A 23,075-nucleotide genomic window follows, 5' to 3' on the forward strand; every position below is an offset into this window, starting at 1 on the left:
CAGATTCAAGCAAGAAATGTGATACAATAAAATGTGATAGCTCAGATTTACCGCTTTCTCTTTTTTGTTAAAACGTGTTTATTATTGTTGAAGAACAACATTCATACAAGGGAACAAAACAACTTGAAACTGATAAGAAAAGCAGAACAGAGAAAGCTGAAAACAGAGGGTAAACAGATAGAAGATATTACAAAATAGAACATGGCCATCAGCATGGGAGACGGATAGTAGAAAAACACATCAGGAGTAAAACCTAACATCTTGGCCAGCCAGCGTCTCACCAATCCAGACTCTAACTGGATCCCATATCTTACTTAGTCTCCGTCTACAAGCATTGATCTCTAACAAAGCCATTTCCAAAACAACAAGTGTTCAGAAATTCCAGCCACCCCCTCTGAGGACATGGGGCTGAGCTCGAGAGCCAAGAGCATTCCACAACCAGTCTTGACAAAGAGATTGAGAAGAAATAAAGACCCACAGACTGTGAGGAATAACAAGTGGATTCCCGAAGCATGATCAACGTCTCGTCCCATAGTACCGATATGCGCTGGATAATGGTGAATTTCCAAAAGACAAAAGCACAGTATTCATGTAGGACCGGACAAGTAGCAAAAACATAAACCAAGTTGGCCCGCTCCTCCCCACAATGGAAGCAGCAGTCATTCGCTCTAAATTTCATAACCTGCAAGCGATGGGGAGTATAATTAAAGTCATTGATACATTTCAAAGGATGGAGTTTAATATGTGATACATTTAGGGCACTCTATACAAAAGGATTACTGAGCCTCACATCCTCATCCGTTACTGCCAGGTCCAAGAGCTTACTCCATTTATCTGGCCTCAGTTGAAAAGGATCAGCCCAATGATCCAGTTCAGCTGAAAAGATCAATTTATAAACCGTGCTGGTACTCCCTTTCACTACAGTGCTCGCTAGCAGATCTAAAAGAGTGTTTTGGGAACAGCTGATCTCGTCTCTATCCAAAGTGGAGATAAAATGATGGATTTGCAAATACCGGAAGAAGCTGATGCAGGGAAGAGAAAACTGCTGTTGGATGATCTCAAAGGAAAGAAAAACATTCCCCTCAAATAGTTGTCCCATGGTAAAAGGTTCAGCCACCACCCAACTCTCCCAAAAGCTATGTGGGATACAAAGAGGAAAGTTAGTGTTAAACCCTAGGCATGTTTATTGGTTAAAAGTAGTAGTGCCAGGAAATATTTTTTAACAGAACTCCAGATAAGATGGAACACTTTTAGAGTCTTAAACTGAGTCTATTTAAAATAGACTATATTGATCATGCCAGTACCTGGGGCAATTTAGTCCCCTATGGGCAGGTCGCCCATAAACATACAGCCCTGCTACCACCCCCCCAGTCCAAGACCAGGTGGAGTTGAGACAAAAAAGAAGCAAGATAGTGAAAGCACAAAACAGGGAGAGAAACCCCATCTTTATCATTGGGCAACTGTAGGAACTGTATCTTACAGCAGGGCTTCTTGTAGCTCCACATACACTTCTACCAACAGGACTCTATCTTGTTAAAGAAAGCCATGGAGAGAAAAAGAGGGATACATCGGAAAAAATGCAGATACCTGGGAAGGATAATCATTTTAATACGACTGTACCTACCAAATAGGCCAAGTTGCAAGCTGTTCCATTTTTTAAAAACATTAACTGTCCCTTGATAGAAATTTACGTAATTAAGTTCGATGAAATCTTCCATCTGAACCGACATTTCTATCCCCAGATATGTAGCTGAGCATATCCATTGCTTATCCTGGGCAGGGGGGATGAGATTAGACAAAACCTGCTTTTTATCACGATAGAGCTCGTGAACCAAGACTTCGCCATACACCTGTGCAGGCCTCCTCTACCGCCCTTATAGCCATAGATGGGGACTGTGTTAGGACTGCCATATTGTCTGCGTATAAGAGAACCTTCACCTCAAGATGATGTATGTGCAAGAGATAAGTATCTTCTGCCACTTTAAGAACATGGATATAGGGCTCGATATATTGAGCAAACAATTGAGAAGAAAGAGGACAGTCCTACCTGGTGCCCCAAGAGATATCAATGGGGTCGGAGAGAGACCCCCATCCAGTGGATCCTTGCTTTCACGCCAGCATAAAGTTGGCAGACTCTAGATGGGAAATCAGTGCCAAATCCTGCAGACTCCATGACTGCCAAGGGAAAAGGCCAAGAAACTCAATCAAAGGCTTTCCCTGCACCAAGCATAACTATGCCGACTGAACCCCCATCAGCAGAGGTGGCCTTAAATATTGAAATGGCCAAGTTGATGTGTGAAGTTGTATTGTGTCCAGGAAGAAACCTATGCTGATTCAGATCAACCAGCCCTGAAATTACTGCAGAGAGCCTATTAGCCAGGACACGGTATAGATTTTAGATTCGGCATTGATTAGAAAAATTGGGCAAGATGAACCACAGAGAGTAGGATATTTCCCTTTTTTAGGGAAGTTGACGATATTGGTCTCACCCCAGGACTCAGTGACCCAGCCAAGCACATTAAAAGAATTAAACAAGTCCCGTAATATCAGGGAAAGGATATGCAAACAAAAAAACATAGATTTCTAAGGCCTTACCCTTAGCTAGAGAGCTATTAACATCCTCCACCTCAGTAAAAGTAAAAGGCACTTCTAAATTAGCTTGCTGGGCATGATTTAGCTTTTAATGAAAATGCTGTCGGATAAATTGACACACAAGTCAATCCTCACTGGAGAGTTCCTAATAATACCGCCTGAAGACCTCCAAAATGCCTCCTGGGTCTACGACTAGGTTCCCTTTTTTGTTTCTGATCTTCTGGATAGTATTAAAACTAGCAGTGTCCTTAACCTTAAAGGAAAGCAACCGGCCCATCTCTTCATTGTTTTCAAAGCTTAACAATTGCTGGGTTCAACAATTCTTGACCACCTGATCCCAGGCACACTTCCTGAGCACAGACTGCAGGACTGCCAGCTGTTCAACAAGACATTCTGTCCGTGGCCCATACATAGCAGCTGTACTTTACCCCAGACTATTCTCCAAAGTGCTGAAGAACGCATGGGTTACAATCTCCTTCGCTATGGCCTCCTTCTGCTGTCGGGCCACAAACTGCCCTCTGACAATAACCCTTAAGTGCGCGCTAAATGTATGTGATAGCTGCTGAGCCTACATTAACCTTCAGAAACTCCCTTGTGAGAGCGTGCATATGGCGTATATATTTCTCTTTAAGAAGCAATCTTCGCTCGAATGTCCACTCTTGCAGCCCTGGGGGCTGATGAAGGCCAATTGATTAGATGAACAGTGACAACGAATTATGATTGGAAATAAATCTTAGGTTGAGCGAAATCTTAAAGATTGAGATCAATGAATTACTCACTAAGAACATACCTATTCGAAAAAGAGATTTATGGGGGCAGAGTAAATCGTGTAACTGGGTTCATCAGCTCTCTGAAAGCACCATAGATCAAAAAGTGCATATGAGAATAGGAGCTGTTTCAATGCCCCCCTAAACTGCTGCTTCCCCCAGAGTGGCAAGCACAGATGAACCTGGGGCTAGTGCGTAGCATCTTTTTCAGACATAATGTAACATTAAAGTCTGCACAAATAACGAAAGGCGAAAGCCAAAAGTGCAGCTTGACCAATCGAAAATCTATGAACGACAGGTCATCATTGTTTGGACCATAGATACCACAGATAGAGAGGTGCATTTAATCCCTTTGAATAGTTGCGAGGAGCAACCAGCCACCAGGGTGAGCCATTTGCCTCACACCCCACCACTTACTATCCCAGGCCGATAGCACCAGCCCCCTCTGGACTGAGGTAAAGCAATAGGTACCTAAAACCTTGTAAACCAGCTCCTTTAAAAGCAGCATTTCTGCTGCAAACAGTTGCGTCTCCTGCAGGCAGACAATTTGTGGCTTGAGGGAAGATAATTCTTCCTGTATACTCTTTTCTAATGAGACTCCTTAACCGAATTAATATTCCAGGAGAGAATATGCAATTGCTGGCCAAGACTTCTGATATCACCACATACCATCACCAGATGTCAAAATCCATGAGCTTCCTCAGAATAGCTCAACAATCTGCTGGCACTTCACCTGAAACTGATCCCAGGAAATGATCACCACCATTGTTCCCCAACAACAGACTTTTCTCCCATTTTCCCACTCAGTCCTTGCCAAACCTTCCACTAAAAAATGAGCCCCAGGCTCAAATGTTCACCAACAGTTCCCACCACCCTGTGCATCCCAATGCTCCTGCCACTGGAGCCTACCAACCCCTCCTTCATTATGCCCTAAAAAAAGGGCCATCACCAGCCAACCCAGAGCACCCAGCTGAGTGGCTCATGGAAGCGGTGGGACCAAGGACCAAGACCACCACCAGGTCTGTCTTAGCCAAAAGAAAAAGAAGAAATATTTCAAACAAGCAAGACCCCCACCAGTTATCCCCCTGAGCCTTTCAGCTTAAATAAGATACCTTCCAGTCCCTCCAATCCCTCAGATAGGCCCTACCCGAACACTGTCTATGATGGGCGGCCACCCCAACGATTTCCAAAGAACAGTAGTGCAGGGGTGCCACTCTGCCTACGAATTAAAAGACAAGGACAGCCTGCATGTCAGAAGGAACACATTTCCCGGTCTGCCATTTGGCTAACAGCTCCAGGACCTTCGGACCTTCAAAGCAAAAATAAGTTTGGTCATCATCTCTAATCCACAATGTTGAAGGTTCCATAAGAGAAACGATTGCTCCAATCTTTTGCTAAGCCAGAGAATGCTCCCTAAGCTGCCAATGCCTCACCACCGTTTGGTGACAGAAATCTGACCGAACAAAAAATTCCACTGCAAAGTCCTTGGTAGGTGCTTTAGGCCATGCTCCTTGATAGATCTCCTACTGTACGATGAAGTTCCCAACATAGGTGAGGATGGCACAAGGGTACTGGGGAGATCCCCTCTTGCTGGAATGCCAGAATGGCATACGGTGTGCCTTTAGTATCATGCTGTCCATGTCCCAATCACTCAGTGAGGGGAATGATTCTTGAAACAGATGGACAACAAATCCCCTGGGGTCATCCTCTTCCACCACCTCCAGGAGCCCAAACTTGCAGATTGTTCCTACACGACCTGTTCTCCAAGTCTTCCACCCTAGATGAAAGACTCAGAACCTGAGATTCTTGTTGCTCGATAGCTGTTCGATTCTCTTTAACTGCCGTACTAAGAGAGGTCTGTGACTTCTCCACCTCCATGAGATGAGAATGAAGAATGTCCATGTTCTTGAACAGCTTCCTCAAAACTACCTGTGTCTATAAATGAGCAGACTTCAATGCAAGATAATCTTTCTGATGCTCATCCCTATGCTGTAAGAGAATATTGTAGATGGCAGTAAGAGTAGGATCCCACCGAGGGATCCCTCCCGAGCCAAGTCATGGCAGGCTGGCCAGGTGACATCAATGGGGGTGGTAGTAGGAATAGGTAGTAGGAATTGAAAGTGGGATGAATCTCCTGACACGCTCTGGACAGGCCTTACAATCACAGGAGACTTGATTATCATTATCAAACAAGCTGCCATAGTCAAAGAAAGAGTCAAGAAGACCTCCTGGCCATCAGACCATAGGGCAGCATTATCCAAGACCAACCCCCCTGAAGTAGCTTGCTCCTCAATTGAGAAGGCTGTGTGATGTGGACCTATGTGTTGCCTGGTTCAGGCAAGTGAATTGACTTTGTCAAAACAACATCCATTTTAGCCACATCCTGTGTGGCCATAGTTGCATCGTTCACCACGTGAGGGGGAGTCTTGGCATCCAGGACACCTCCCCCCATCTGCATTATGTTAAGGGTTTAGGGAGCAGAGGGAGTAAGCCCTGAAATCTTCAAAGAACCAGATTCAGCAACAGGTGGGAGAGCCACCATCTGTGGAGCAGCCTCTACGATTACTTCAGTGTTCTGATTGTTCTTAATAGCAGCTGGAACAAGCGCAGATAGATGGGCAAGAAAATAATCCAACATTTTCTGCGCACAAAGGGGAGCTTTTACCTAGTGGAAAAAGAGTTATTGTAGATATCTGTAAGTACTGGGCCAACAGCATCAGACACCATATAGTAAATGAAAGCAATGCAGGGGGCAAGACAGAACCTAAGGTAATTGATTTGGGGCCACATGTACGTACGTTTTGCGACTCGCAAATTGGTCGCAGTGCTATTTGCCACCGTGCAAAACGTGAAATGGTATGTACAAATGCCATTTCGGAGTCCAAAATAGCGATGCAACCAATTACTGAATCGCAAACATTTGCGACTCGCAATTAAGAAATCGCAATTTGCGAGTCGCAAACCGAATGTACAAGGCAGTCGCAAATTGCAAATAGTTGCAAATCGGCCATTTTGCACACCCAGATTAGCACTGATTCCAAACAGGTGGTAACCAGAGCCAAAGAATAAAAGTAGACCCAGAAGGCATCTGGGTTTTTCAAAATGGCTGCACTCTACGTGATTGCATGGAGGAGGAGCGTCCAGGCTGCCCAGCAGAGGAGGAGGAGGCGGGGAAAGGAGAGGATATACAGAACCAGGCAGACCATATTTCAACAGACTGAGGAGGAAATATATGAAAAATATAGATTGAGCAGCGTAGTCATTTTAGAGATTATTGAACTGCTGAAACCTCAGCTAGAACGCCAAACCCTGCGCAGCTGCTCCTGTCACAATTCACCCTGAGCTTACCGTCGAGGTTGGAGAGAGGTAGTGAGCGGCCCCGGTTCCCGCAAGTCCTGCTCTGGCCGAGGTAGGGACGACCCCTTCTGGTAGCCACGGTGCTGTTTGACAATAGTAAGCCACTACAGTCCGTGCCCTCCAGAAGGAGTCCCAGAGGAAAAACCACAAAAGGGTAAAAAACCTCCAACAGGAACTCCCTGAAACAGATGGAGGACACAAGGAATTAGGACTTAAGATTCTGGAATTCTGGAATTCTGGAATTCTGGAATTCTGGAGACTGAAGACAGGTCAAGAACGACTGGCGCCACAAGAGGAAACCAGCCGGAGCGTGACTACCACCGCAGGAGTGTTGCAACGCAATGAGAAGGAAGATAGATTACCCTTATATACCCCTAGACAGGAAGTGAAAAACAGGAAGTAGTAACACCACCATCTTGGTTTGGGAAAAGGTCATAACTTAAAATAGAAAACATGCTCCTGAGAAAGAGAAACAATGCATGCAGGGAAGAGAGGAAGTGAACAGCATGCTGGGAAGGGGAAAAGCATGCATAAAAACTAGTCATGTGCAGGCATACGGCTTTTGGCAGGTAAGTGGGTGAAAGGAGGGGTCCCGGGCATCCAAAGCACTTTATTTATGTCTTACGCGCTGAGCGCGGCAAGGACCGTGACCCGATTCGGGGTCTCCGGTCCTGCCGCGCTTGCCATGGAACTCGCGGCCGGAGAAGAGGGCTGCGGTGGGTGCCGTGACCCTTGAACCGAGCCGCGGCTTCCCCGCGGCCCGCCCGCAGGCCGCCACGGTCTCCACGAGTTGCGCCGCACCGGCCCGTGCTTGCGGCCGCAGCGCAACAGTAGGTCCCCCCGAGGCCCTAGGCATGTGAGGAAAAAGCCGGAAGAAACGACGGACCAAAAGAGGGGCATGAACCGAAAGTGCATCTTCCCAGGAACACTCACTCAATGGGTAGCCTTTCCAATGAATAAGATATTGGAGGCGTCCACGGAAAAACCGAGAGTCACAGATCTCCTGGACCTCGTATTCGGGCACATTATCAATCAACAGAGGGGGAGGACAGGTGAATTGTCTGTGAAAAGGGTCAGGAAGGTAAGGTTTGAGTTGTGAGACATGGAACACAGGATGTATTTTCCAAGTCTGAGGCAGACGAAGACGGACAGACACAGGATTGATTTTCTGGAGAATCAGGAATGGACCATAATAACGAGGTTTAAATTTGTTCTGGGTAAGTCGGAGAGGCAAGAATTTAGAGGAAAGCCAGACCTTATTGTGCACCTGATAACACCGGGCCTCACAACGCTTCTTATCAGCCATCCTTTTCATGCGTGTCTTAGTGGCTACAAGATTTGAACGGATCACACGTTGGATACCCCGTAGTTGCCGGACATATGAGGAAATGGCAGGAAGATTGGAAGTATCTTACAGAGGAGTAGGAAAAGCTTTAGGATGGAAACCATAAGAACCATAGAAAGGGGAGACTTTCGAGGCACTGTGTACTGAGTTGTTGTAGGAGAATTCTGCAAGTGGTAAATAGGTAGACCAATTACTCTGCGTAGCATTGCAGAAGCTGTGTAAATATTGCTCGAGGCCTTGATTTAGTCATTCTGTCTGTCCATTAGTTTGAGGATGGAACCCTGATGATAAGGCCACCTCTATTCCTAGGGTCTTTCAGAATTGTTTCCAAAACCGGGAGATATATTGAGGACCCCGATCTGAGATAATGACCTGTGGTAGTCCATGAAGCCGGAAGATCTCCTGAGTAAAGATTTGGCTTAGTTCCTTAGCCGTTGGTAGTTTTCTTAACGCCGTGAAATGTGCCATCTTTGTGAAGGAATCAATGGTCCCCATTATCACTCGATTTCCAACTGAAGAGGGCAAAGAGCACATAAAATCAGTGGAGATAGTGTGCCATGGACCTGGTGGAACAGATAATGGGCGAAGTAATCCTACTGGTTTAGTACGGGGTGTTTTGGCTTGTGCACATATGGGACAGGACGACACATAGTCCTCAGTATCAGCCTTGATAATGGGCCACCAGAAGGAGCGAAGCAGAACCTCTTGGGTAGCTTTCATTCCGCGATGACCTGCAATGGGGGAATCGTGGCACATACATAGGGCTTCTGTCTGGACTATCTTAGTAGGTAATAACAGGCCTTTGTTGTGGTAATAGTATCCCAGATCTATATGAAGCTGCGGTCGCAAATTGTTCATCTCTGTAGTTTCCAGGTGGGAATATTCGGATTTGACCTGGTCTAGGAATGTCTGTACTAAACCAATGATCTTATTACTTTCAAATAGGTTCTGTACAGGAGAATCGCTACACTCAAGGTAACGCCGAGACAAGGCATCGGCCAAGATATTCTGAGAACCAGGGATGTATGTAATGTAAAAATCATATTGACTAAAAAAGAAAGCCCATTGAACCTGCCGGCTATTCTGACACTGAAAGTTTCTCAAGCATTGTAAGTTTCGATGATCTGTCCGTGCCTCAAAAGGTTCTTTCGAGTCCATCAGGAAGTGTCTCTATTCCGTGCACGCTGTCTTCAAGGTGAGTAACTCTTGTTCTAACACCGAATAATTCCGCTCCGAATCGGATAATATGTGTGAAAGGTAGAATACAGGATGCTCTAACCCATCATCATCTTGTTTCTGTAGTAAGGCAGCCCCTAAGGCTCTTTCTGAGGCGTCTGCGACAACGATGAACTGTTTGGTGGTGTCTGGGTGCCGTAAAATGGGAGCTTGAATGAAGGCTTTCTTTAATTCTTGAAAAGCCAACTCTGCGTCTTGTGTCCAACAAAAACCTTTCCTTAGATTGTCTTTCTTAGGGGTTTGTGTAATATAGCTGGTTCTCTGGGCAAAGTCTGCTATAAATTGTCGATAGAAATTGGCCAATCCCAAAAAACACTGAGTTTCTTTGATGGAAGAGGGGACGGCCAATCCAGAATAGCTTGAATCTTATCTGAATCCATGGCAACACCTATTTGGTTAATGCAATATCCCAGGTATTTTACCTCTGTTCGGTCAAATTCACATTTTTCTGGCTTGCAGAATAAATGATGTTGTCTGAGTCTATCTAGGACTTGGAGTACATGCTTAGTGTGTTGTTCTGGGTGGACAGAGAATATTAAAATGTCGTCCAGATAAACAACCACCGTTTGATGTAGAAGATCGGAAAAAATAGAGTCCATGAATCTTTGAAAGATGGAGGGGGCATTGGTTAGTCCAAAAGGCATTACTCAGTATTCATAATGACCGAAAGGTGTTCTGAAGGCGGTTTTCCATTCATCACCTTCCTTTATCCTTAAAAGATGGTATGCTCCTCTAAGATCCAACTTGGTGAATATTTTTGCCCCTCTGACAGCTTCTAAAATGTCCTTAATAAGAGGTAACGGGTATCGATCCTTACTAATGATCTTGTTTAATCCTCTAAAATCAATACAGGGACGCAAATCTTTCATCTTCTTTGGTACAAAGAAGAGAGGAGCCCCTGCAGGTGAGGAGGAAGGGGCAATCAACCCACTCTGTATGTTCTCCTCTAGTTATTCCTTGAGGATCTGCTTCTCAGCTTCTGTTAGAGAGTACATTCGCTCAAAAGGAACCACAGCATCTGGTTCCACAGGAATGGCACAATCGTATTCTCTATGGGGTGGCAGTTCAGGTCTTTCTGGTTTCTGGAATACATCGGCATATTCTAGATAATGTCTGGGTACTCCTTGTAGAACGTCAATAGAACATCCCACCTTAGGGGGTGCCATTAAGAGACTCTTTGGGGACCAATAGTCTCCTGCTAAGTAACAGTGGTGTTGGCAGAAGTGAGAGGATAAAGAAATGGTTCTTGTTTCCCAGTTAATGTAACGGTTATGCCGAGCTAGCCATGGAATTCCCAGGATCATAACGTGATGTGGTGAAGAAATCAAATCAAAAGAAATGTTTTCTTGATGTTTCCCGAATTGGAGACATAGGGTAGGGGTGGTATACTGTACTGGTCCTGAGGCCAAGAGTGATCCATCCACCGTGTGGACTTTTTCTGGTACTTCCTTAGGTATTTGCAAAATCTGTCTTTCCCTGGCCCAGGTTTCGTCTAGGTAGATACCACTGGCTCCACAGTCTAGCAAGGCCAGTGCCCTTTCTTCACGCCCATCTGTTCAGTGGAGGATAACAGGTAAAGGGAAAAGAGCAGTGGAGCAAATGGAAGGTATTTCGAAATATCCCGTCCTCACCCTTCTCACTGAGGACGGGAATTGGCGTTTCCCAAAGGCTTGGCTGGACAGACGGGACATGTGTGAATTAGATGACCAGCAGCACCACAATACAGGCAAAGTCCTTTCCTTCGTCTGTTTTCCCTCTCACTAGGTGACAATGGCCCTCGTGCCATATCGATTTGCATAGGCTCTTCATCGGTAGCACTCTTAGTTTCAGAACGAGCCTCCTCGGAACGATGAGGAAGGGTGCGGGACGTCACCCAGTGTGATGGTAATCGACTCTTCTTTCTCTCCATCCTTCACTCATTTAACCGATATTCTATTGTCAGGGTCTGATCCATTAACCCCTTAAGATTCTCTACTCTGGCAGAGTGCACCAGTTCGTCCTTAATGTCCTCTCTGAGACCCCTACGAAACAGGGTCGCCAAAGTACGCTCCACCCAGGAAGTCTCAGCTGCCAATTGTCTGAAACGAGTGATGTACTGTAAGATGTCCTGATTACCTTGTTGAATATCGCAGAGAGCTTCTTCTGCTGAAGACTCAAGTCCAGGACGCTCAAACATCTGCTTAAAGGCAGTGACAAAGCTGGAATAATTAGACAGGCTAGGGTCGTTGCTTGTCACCAAAGGGGTTGCCCATGCCAAGGCTGGGCCAGATAGGGTGCTAATAAAATACCCCACCTTGGTCTTGTCTTGCATAAACTGTGAAGGACGGAATGCGAAATAGACCGTCAAGGCATCCAGGAACTCTCGTAATTTGTTAGGATCCCCGGAGAAGCGAGGCGTAGTGGCAGAGACCATAGGAACATCGGTGGTTCTAGAGGCGAAGGCTTGTCGGAAGACTGTGTTTTCGGTACGTAGCTGTTGGAGTTCTTGGGCCTGTTGTTGTATCGTAAGGAGCAGGGTTTGGCTTGTTGGTTCTGTACTCATCACGGGATTCTCCATGGTTCCGGACGGCAACTGGAGTTTTGGGCGTTGCAATCTGTCACGATTCACCCTGAGCTTACCGTCGATGTTGGAGAGAGGTGGTGAGCGGCCCCGGTCCCTGCAAGTCCTGCTCTGGCCGAGGTAGGGGCGACCCCTACCGGTAGCCACGGTGCTGTTTGACGATAGTAAGCCACTACAGTCCGTGCCCTCCAGAAGGAGTCCCAGAGGAAAAACCCCAAAGGGGTAAAAAACCTCCAACAGGAACTCCCTGAAACAGATGGAGGACACAAGGAATTAGGACTTAAGATTCTGGAATTCTGGAATTCTGGAGACTGAAGACAGGTCAAGAACGACTGGCGCCACAAGAGGAAACCAGCCGGAGCGTGACTACCACCGCAGGAGTGTTGCAACGCAATGAGAAGGAAGATAGATTCCCCTTATATACCCCTAGACAGGAAGTGAAAAACAGGAAGTAGTAATACCACCATCTTGGTTTGGGAAAAGGTCATAACTTAAAATAGAAAACATGCTCCTGAGAAAGAGAAACAATGCATGCAGGGAAGAGAGGAAGTGAACAGCATGCTGGGAAGGGGAAAAGCATGCATAAAAACCAGTCATGTGCAGGCATACGGCTTTTGGCTGTGTGACAGTTAAGTGGGTGAAAGGAGGGGGTCCCGGGCATCCAAAGCGCGTTATTTATGTCTTACGCGCTGAGCGCGGCAAGGACCGAGACCCGATTCGGGCCGCCGCGGTCTCCACGAGTTGCGCCGCAGCGGCCCGTGCTCGCGGCCGCGGCGCAACAGCTCCATCCCCACACATGTGCTAGTGATGTGCTCACTGCACCTCTTGGCCAAGGGTAGCTACCAGGGGGTGATTGCAGTTGCTGGTGGGGTGTCCCAAAGTGCTCTGTCATGATTCTTTAGACGGTTCCTAGATGCCATACTCACACACATCCAGATACATATACCTTCCCAGGAATGCAGAGGAAATACACAACACCAAATTGGACTTCTACAGAATTGAAAACTTTCCCCATGTAATAGGGTGTGTGGAAAGGACACATATACCCACATGTCCTCCTGCAAGTCTGGAATATGTGTTCCACAATAGAAAATGTACTCACTCACTCAACATTCAGGTGGTATCTGATGGCCATAATGTCATAACTGATATAGTGGCAAATTTTCCAAGGAGCACACATGATGCATACATATTCAGGCACAGTGGGATGCACCAACTCCTAGAACGTGGGGAGTTTGGTGAAGGATATTTATTAGGTACTGTGTAATACACACCAATGTCAGAAATACATTTCAAAGCATAACCATGTGAAGCCATGCTCATATCTGCTGTTTTGTTACACAGGTGACAGTGCATATGCTCTGAGGCCATGGTTACTCACTCCATACCTACCACCTGCCAATCAGAATGAGAGGCGCTAAAACATTGGACATCAGTGAAACAGAACTATCAATGAGAGGACCTTTGACATGTTGAAGTCACGTTTTAGATGCCTGCACAAAAGTGGAGGTGCACTCCAGTATGCCCCAGAGACTGCATGCAAGATTGTGGCGACATGTGCCATCCTACACAACGTAGCAACCAGACGTGGGCTATAACTCACCCTAGATGACACAGATTCTGAGGATGAGGAGCAGGAGCCACCACAACGACAGCCTGGGGATGGTAGCATCGCAATGGAGGGCAGATGGAGACAGGATCACATAGCAACTCATTACTTTGGCAGGTTAGTGCCAACCGTAATAGCACTCACAAATGTAAGACACACATAGCCAAGTTGTGCAAAACAAAAATATCCTTCAATGTCAGGAGTGCATTATGGAAATGGTGGCGTATAGCTAGCAGTAAAGAAGTATAATGTAACAAAGCCTTAAACTCATGTGCCTTAGGCTAAACCTAGGTAGACAACATCACACCCTCCTACGGCTACGGCCACCATGGCCTGTGCCTGGTTGGTCCACTGATGTCTGGTGGGCACTGTTACAACGCAGGATGCGGGCATCTGAGGCAGAAACGCTGCTTACGCTTGATATGACCTCATTGTCCTGAGGGGTGTCACAAATACCGCTTGCTGCCTGGGAGGTATGAATGAGGTCAACTGCAGCAGTAATGTGCCCTAGTCTTCTTGCCACATCTCCAGCAAAATGGCCTCGTTCTACCTGGAGCGTGACAGTGCGCCTTGACAGGCAGGTAGTTGTGGTGGCTAGGCGGCCAATGGACTGACTGAGGCGGTCCAAACGTGCAGCTGTGTTGCGCTCTATGAGCCTTGCATGGGCCCAATACGCCACCATTTCCCTACACAGGTCATTGATGGCGGTAGTGAGGTTGACCATGTTGCTGTTCATGGTGGATAATTGGTTCTCAACATTGCCAAATCCCTGTGTGAGGGCCTGTTGCATTCGGTGCAGGTTCCGGTTCATCATCCGCATGTGTTTGTTTTGCAGGCTGTGACTGCTCAGTAGGGATGCCTCCAGTCCAAGGAATTGTTCTGTTGTGACATCCTCCTCACCTGCATCATGTGGCAGACGATGCCTTCAACACCCAGACCCAGCTGTTCACAGTGGCCGACTCTCACCCATTTGTGGCCCCAGTGTCAGGTTCACTGCCTCATTGTTCACATCTGTCTCCTCTGTGGTCTCATGTGCATGGTGAACAATCGGTGTGGTTCTGCACTCCCCTGCGGAAATGCAGACTGCCTCGTCTGCTGTTATGGTGGCATTGTCATCTCCCTCCACACTAGGGTCATCAGTGGATACTTGAGGAAGACTTTTGGGACACAGGAGATACACTGTCAGTGCCTCTTAGATGTGTGGCTTATCAAAATAAATATTCCTAAAAATTTGGACTACTGTACTACATTACCCTTAATGCACTGAACTTGAGGTGGGCATATAGGCATGGAACAATTTGGATGATGCATGCTTTTGTGGACTGTGGTTGTGTGCATGGTTCCTTGAATAGTGTAAATAAGTGAGATTTGCTACTTACTTTTGGAGGTTCCAGGTGCTGAACTGTCCAGGTCCCCAATTCCTACAACAGCCTCTGGCTCCAGAGTAGTCTCCACCATTCTCTCAATTGTTGTGGGTGGTGGTACTGTGGATGGCCCCCAACCTGTTCCATATGCCTCCTTCAACCGCTCTGCAACCCTTTCCTTGGTTCTAGAACTGAGGTCATACCATCTTTTGCGCACCTCCTCAATGGGGCGATGACTGACTCCTATGGCATTTATCTTACTTTGTATGTCCAGCCAAATCTTTTTTTGTGTGTGTCAGGGACACTCATTGCTGCCTTTCCAAATAGGACCTCATGGTGTAGGCAGCACTCCTCAGTGAGGACCTCAAACTCTTTGTCAGAGAATTTCAGCTTTCTCTTCCTCCCTGCAGTGGTTGCCTCCTTAGTTTGGCTTGCCATGGCTGCAGTAGCTCCTCTCAGCTGGGTGAGCCTCTGCTGTATGTGCTGGCTAGACTCCTTCAACTTCCATGGGGGTACTTCCTGGTTCTGAGGTCATTATCCAGCCCCAGGAAGTCTGATTTCTCTTTTCTTTCGCACCCGTTCGCTAAATGCGACTCAGTCGCAATTTACGATTCTGTTGCACACCCATGTGCAATTTAGGAAATCGCAATTTGCGATTTTGCAAATTGCGATGCGACTTAGCACAGAATCGCAAACTTGATTTGCGATTTTTTCTTACATCCAGTTTTGCGAGTCCGAAATAGCGATTTGCATTGAGTCGCTATTTCCGACTCACAATTTTTTAGCTTTATACATTTGGCCAAAAGGACACTGAACTCTCTTCTGTGGTTTTCTGCAGGTGCAAGATGGAGAGGAGTTGATCTTTAAGGTATGGTCTCTTCTGCCTCTTTTTCCAAATTTCCCAAAACACAATCAAAAAGGCCCCATATACTGAAACAGAAGTGGGAGAGATAGATACACAGGCTGGGTGAGGTGCTAGAAAATCTAATCTAGTGCTAAATTGGAAAAAGCGGATCTCGGTTAACCCTTAATAAGAAACAGTCTTCTTGGAAAATGTACCAATATGTAAAGTACTTTCAAAGGAAGAATCATTTTAAAATCTGTTTGTTTTGTCCATTGATTTTTGTTTTTTGACAGATATAGGCAGTGTGATTTTTAAGTACAGTTTTATAACCTCAAATAAAATTAACATTTAAAAACATAATATTGCCAAATAAACATCACATTTGATAGTTTTCAAACAAAGTATACCTTTCCTGCATTTCTCAAAAAGATGCCACTGGAATAGCATGGCATTTCCTTGGCCTTGGAACACCCAATCCAATTTTTTAGCAGGTAAAATCATTTTAGGCCTGGGCTGCAAGAGCAGCCAGGCCTCAGCTCCTGGCACAATTCGCCCCTACAACATAGAGGGAGGATGAAATGGACCCAACCCGGGCACATCTTCTCTTTTCTTCAGCCTTTCTTTTAGTAAATGGAACATTATTCTCCAAAGATTTGGAAATTTCATGCAAATATTTGCCTGAGTCTGCCCAGCTATTCCCCATTTTATGGAGATTGACTTGTGATATCTAGATTTAAATGCCAGCATACAAGCTAGAAACCTTATTTTGGCAACCTGGTATCCACACACAAAAACATTGTTTTGCTTGTACTCAGCACCTTAATGAGCACAACATTACTCATGAGGCATAAATGGATCATTTATATATCTCTTTAGTCGATGGTATATAACACTATAACAGAGTTCTATATATATTTCCCTATTGTCCTTTCTTCGAATGTATCATACAGTTCTGTAGCTATCAGTCTAAACCACTAAAGAGGATGACCTACCGATCAGTAACTGGCAATCAAGTTGAAACAATATCCCAGACCTTTGATTTCTATTTTGGGTCCATGTACTGCTCCAAATTGCTCTTCCTTGTAAAGGGCTACTCCACCAAGCTTACCTGCTCTCTCAAAACTTGTTTCATGTGGATAGATTGGGGGACAGCTAGCCCCTCATCTTACTTAACATTGCTCTGTGCTATTAGTGGTGCTGCCCCTAAAGACTCCCTTAGACGAGGAGCCCAATTTTATCCCAGCTTGGTTTCCAACATGTTGGAAGGTATCAGTCAAAATTGCAGCCCTTAGGAAGCCCAACCTCAGCTCCCCTTCACTGACTGCTGACTTCCACCAAACACCAAAGGACTGGAGTGTCACGGATTCAGGCGGGTCTGTTCAGGACTCTGGTTGGGACACCCCTTGAGGTCACGAATATCCTAAAGAGGTAGTGTACTGGGGCAGAAGAGCAGCTAAAGGCATACAGGGGAAAGGACAGCTATGGACAGGCACGGGAAAGTAAAAGCAGAGCAACCCTTGTGTGAACAAACAGGAAACAGATTACTAATCGACAAACACGCTGGGTTTGTACACAGAGTAAGGCGCAGAACCTCCCACAGTGACAGGGAATGCCAATGCCTCTGTGCAGTTTGCTCTTACAGATAGTCATCCTGTCAGCCCCATAGAAAGGAGGCGGCAGAAGTGATTCTGTCTCTGGATCCTAGAGCACAAACAAGGATAGTACTTACGCTATAGACACGCTCTTGTGGGTCCAGCTGGAAATACAGTGGCGACTCCTGAGAAAACAGCAATAGCACACTGTCACTGTTAGGCACGAAAGACAACGTATAACACTAGACAAGGATGGGGGCTGGAAATGCCTCCTGGAACCCAGGAGCCAACCCCAGTACAAAGGAGGACACTTATACACTGGTGGAGACTGATAGAACACTTACCAGACACAAATACCGAGAGGAAACGGAAACAGAAGGAAACAAACTAAGAGGCAAGAACTGGGAACAGGCTCAAGCTGAAGCAAAGTCAGGACTAGGACTGGAAAACAGGGCACAAACTTCTGGCTGGAACAAGGAGACAGGACTGGGAAACAGAGAGCAGACTCTGGCTGGAACAGGCAAGGACAGGGCTGGAATACAGGGAGTAGGACTAAGCAATAAACAGGACTGGGAATCAGAGAGCAGGTTCAGGCTGAAACAAGGCAGGAGCAGGACAGGGAAACAGGGAGCAGGCTCTGGAACAAACAAATATGTACAAGGCTAAGAGATAGGGAGCAGACTCTGGCTGGATCAGTCAGGAGCAGGGCAGAGAAACAGGAAACAGGATCAAGCTGGAACAGAAGAGGAACAAAACTGGAACACCATTGGATAAGGGGTCTGTAACACAAAGGAATCGAACTCCACTGCACGACGGGGATCTTGAGCAAATGGCTGCTTATAAGCAGTTCCAAGCTGGGCTGCACAGGAGAGGTCTTAGGTGTGTGTAGTTTCAGACACTTGCAAGTCCTGGAGGAGAGGATCGAGTGAAAAGGAGCAACTGGACTTCTCCCATAGAAAACAATGGGAAACAGAATCCGGGCTTTCCTGACTACCAGGCTGTGCATTATGGGATTTGCAGTCCCAGGAAGCAAATGTAGTACTACACAAGTATACCATGGCGAAAAGAGAAACAAACAGGAGTCAGCAAGGAACTCTAGATAAGTGTTCAAGGTAATTCCCAGGCTACCGAGAGTCCTCTTACAGCGCCCCCTAGAAATGGGATGACAGAGCCGTAACATGGAGAGCCAGGAAGGGGAGTCGCACTTCCACATCAGTGGTTTAACTCTAGCTCCTCTCTTGGCAGCTAGCCTAGCCTGTGCAGTAGTTGGTTCCCCGGTATGCTAACCAACAGAGCAACTGCAGAGTGCGACACAGCATGTTTTGATGGGCTGCACTCTGCATACTTAGGGGCATATTTATACTTTATATGCACCGTATTTGTGTCATTTTTTTTAAGCAAATCCGGCGCAAGCTTAACTCTATATTTATATTTTGACACTAGACCTGTCTAGCATCAAAATATTGAAGTTAATGTCATTTTTTGCCTGCGGAAAACTACCTTGCGTCAATGAGATGCAAGGTAGGCGTTCCCGGGCAAAAATTTAACCTAAGGCCTTTGCGCCTTATTTATCCTCCAGTGCAAAAATCACGCACGGCAGGAGGAGGGCCTTAAATAATGGCTCTTAGCCTGTTTAGCTCCATTATTTAACGCCTTGGTCAGGGCAGGAGTTTGGGGACTTTTGGGCCATTTTCCATGGTCAGAGGCCATGGAAACAGACCACAGATGCCCTTCCCTGCACCCAGGGACACCCCCACCCACCTCCACCTACACCTAGAGGACACCTAAGGATGGGGGGACCCATCCCAGGTAAGTCCAGGTAAGTTTATTTTTTTTTAAAGTGCCATAGGTGGGCCTAAAGTGGGCCCCTCTACATGGCTCTATGCCCAATGGCCATGCCCGGGAGACATGGTCATTGGGCAGGGGGGCATGACTCCTGTCTTTACTAAGACAGAAGTTATGTCCATGGGGGTTGTGCATCACAAAATGAGGCTAGTCAGGTTAGCGTAATTTTTCAGACTCTAACCTGACTAGCGCTTTTCTTTGACTCACAACCTCATGATCCCCTACGCCTCCCCCACCCGGTCGGCATCATGTATATTGACGCCAATCGGGCCTTATTGCCTGCAAGCATCATTCCTTAAATATGACGCCCGACTGACTTCCAGGAATGGCGCTAGCCGGCGGTAAACATTTTGACGCAAACCTGCGATAACGCAGGTTTGCATCAAAAAGTATAAATTAGGGCCTTAGCTGGTTAGTAGGAATCAGTTCTCCTTTACCCAGAGAAAATTGCAGTTCGATAATTTTGACAAAATTATTTTTCTTCAGTAAATGTAAATTTGTCTTTTGGGGAGAAATAGATGTATTTACTTTAATTAAAACGTAATATATAGAGACAACAATACTGAATTTGCTGAAAATTAATAAGCTGATATCTGGTTGTCACATATCATTTTACTGAAAGTGTCAATCAATATTTGAGCACAAATAAATATTTTCGAAAATTGTAAGTTCGTACTTGGAGACAATAAATATGTATTTTGTAAATATTGTAAGCTGTTATCTAAGATAAAAACATTGGATTGACAAAGAATGACAAGCTGTAGTTTGAGACCACAATTAATTTTTAGAAAAGAACATGCCAATGCTTTGGAATTATATACGTTTATTTACCAAAAAGGTATTGTTAGACTTTTCATCCTTGGCATGGTCTCCCTTAACGTTTTGCCTCTGTTCCCCATGTTGTAATGTGTGCTGGACTCTGACTTTGCTGTTTTTGTTACTCTGGGCCCTTTACCACTGCTAACCGGTGCTAAAGTGCAAGTGCTCCTTTACAAAATGTGTATGAAATTGGCTTATCCATGATTGGCATATTTGATTTACTAGTAAGTCCCTAGTAAAGTGCACTAGAGGTGCCAGGGCCTGTAAATCAAATGCTACTAGTGGGCCTGCAGCACTGGTTGTGCCACCCACATATGTAGCTCTGTAGTCATGTTTCAGACCTGCCATTGCAGAGTGTGTGTGCAGTTTTTACTGTAAATTCGACTTGGCAAGTGTACCCACTTGCCAGGCCTAAACCTCCCTTTTTTTTACAAGTCAGACACCCCTAAGGTAGGCCCTAGGTAGCCCCAAGGGCAGGGTGCAGTGTATGGTTAAGGTAGGACATATAGTGGTGTGTTTTATATGTCCTGACAGTGAAATATTGCTAAATTCGTTTTTCACTGTTGCAAGGCCTGTCCGTCTCACATGGGGGCTACCTTTAAATCTGATTAGAGTGTGGATTCCCTTTGGGAGTGGGTGGACATGTGGGGTTTGGGGTCTCTGAACTCACAGTTTAAAAATACATTTTTTTGTGAAGTTGATTTTAAGACTGTGGCGGTCATTCCTACGTTGGCGGGCGGCGGTCGCTGCCCGCCTGGCGGGAACCGCCAGAAGACCGTACCGCGGTCAAAAGACCGCGGCGGTCATTCTGACTTTCCCGCTGGGCTGGCGGGCGACCGCCAAAAGGCCGCCCGCCCGCCCAGCGGGAAAGCACCAGCAACGAGGAAGCCGGCTCCGAATGGAGCCGGCGGAGTTGCTGGTGTGCGACGGGTGGAGTTGCACCCGTCGCAATTTTCAGTGTCTGCCAAGCAGACACTGAAAATCAATGTGGGGCCCTGTTAGGGGGCCCCTGCAGTGCCCATCCCAGGGGCCCCACGACACCCGTTCCCGCCAGCCAGGTTCAACCAGGCTGGCGGGAAGGGGGTCGGAATCCCCATGGCGGCGCTGCTTGCAGCGCCGCCGTGGAGGATTCACAGGGGCAGCGGTTTCCCGCCGGCTTCCCTTTTCTGACCGCGGCTTTACCGCCGCGGTCAGAATAGCCCCAAAAGCCCTGCCAGCCTGTTGGCGGTGCTTACTCCGTCCCCTACCCTGGCGGTCTCGGACCGCCAGGGTAGGAATGACCCCCTGTGTGTTTGAAAATGCGACTTTTAGAAAGTGAGCATTTTCTTGCTTATCCCATTTTTGTGACTCTGCCTGTTTGTGGATTCCCTGTCTGGGTCAGTTTAATAGTTGGGCTGGTTGCACCTCACACTAGACAGTGACACAAAGGGATCTGGGGTGTAGTCTGCATATCCTGATGAGCCATCTGTGCTAGGAGGGCGGGGAGGAGTGGTCATTCACACCTGAAAGGACGGTGCCTGCCCTCACACAATGCAGTCTCCAACCCCCTGGTGAGTGTCTGGGGCCTGGCCTGGGCAAGACAGGATTTCACATTCAAAAGAGACTTTGCTTTGAAGTAGGCCTACTTCAAAGGAAAAATTGGGTATAAGAAGGGCACCCAAAACCACAGACTTTAGAACACTTCTGGAACTAAGAGGAACCTCTGCCTGGAGAAGAGCTGAAGAGCTGAGGAAGAAGAGCTGCTCTGCTTGTGACTGTACTTTGTGGAGCTACCCTGCGGTTGCTGCTTCTGCCAAAGTAAGAGGGCAAAGACTGGACTTTGTGTGCCTTCCATCTTGAGAAGAAATCTCTAAGGGCTTGATTTAGAGCTTTCTTCCTGTTGTTGGAAGTCTCAGGGACCACAAAGACTTCTCTCTGCCAGCACCTGGAGTCTCTGGAGAGACTCTTACTCTGTCCTATGGTGCCCATCCAGTTTCCAGTTCCTGGGACCCTGAAAGGAGAAGCTGGCAGCCTAAGAGGAGGAAATCCACGCACAGAGCACCGTGCAGGGAAAAGATTGATGCGACTCTGATCTGCGGCTGAAGAAACGAAGTGCCGCCAGCTTAGCGGCTGAAAATCAACACTCGCCTGCAACACGACCAAAGAATTGACGAACAGAGCTGGAGAAACGACGCGCAGCATCACTGACGGAGGCTGGTGAGATCGCAACCTGCGTTGTGTGGTTTTTGGATCATCGTGCTGCTGGATTTCCAACGCAAGCACCGATGGGTGTGTAAAAACAATGGAAGGCCTGCCCGGACCCGAGAGGGCTGACCGGATCGACGCATCGTTCTCCTGCGGAGAGAAGAAACGATGCGCCCAGCCCGACAAAAGGAGAAACGACACAAGATCTCACTCGTGAGTGAAATCGACGTATCGCAAGCCCTTTTTGATGCACACTCGCCCGTGCTGGGTTATTTTTGATGCACCCAAGGTACATTTTCACGCTAACAGTGTTAGTGTGTGTTTAAAACTACATGAAGACACTTTTTGCTTTTTAATTGTTAACTTGACTTGTGTATTGTGGATTTTTGTCATTTTGGTCTTGTTTTGTTTAGATAAATATTTCCTATTTTTCTAAACCTGTGTTGTGTCATTTTGTAGTGTTTTCATTAAGTTACTGTGTGTGTTGGTACAAATACTTTACACCTAGCACTCTGAAGTTAAGCCTACTGCTCTGCCAAGCTATCAAGGGGGTAAGCAGGGGTTAGCTAAGGGTGATTCTCTTTTACCCTGACTAGAGTAAGGGCCCTTGCTTGAACAGGGGGTTACCTGACTATCAACCAAAGACACTATTTCTAACATTGGTGATCAACGGTTGGGATTTGGACTTATATTTGTACTTGACTTACAGTGATTAAGTGTACACTACTGTTTTGAGTGCAGACCACTATGTGACCACATACTACTTGTTTGGTGATCTTTGATTTTTTTCTTTTGCTTGGATTTTTCCCTACATCCATTTTTGTGGTAATCTTAAACTGACTTCTGAACTTCATTTGGGAACTTTTCTGTTTTTTGGAACTTTGCACTTTTGTTGACTTTTCATCATGTCCCAATCCGGAGATGCATCAGTTGAGCTGCTTTTGACCCAGAGAAATTGGAT

Source organism: Pleurodeles waltl, chromosome 4_2 (assembly GCF_031143425.1).
Source record: "Pleurodeles waltl isolate 20211129_DDA chromosome 4_2, aPleWal1.hap1.20221129, whole genome shotgun sequence".
Classification (NCBI taxonomy): Eukaryota; Metazoa; Chordata; class Amphibia; order Caudata; family Salamandridae; genus Pleurodeles; species Pleurodeles waltl.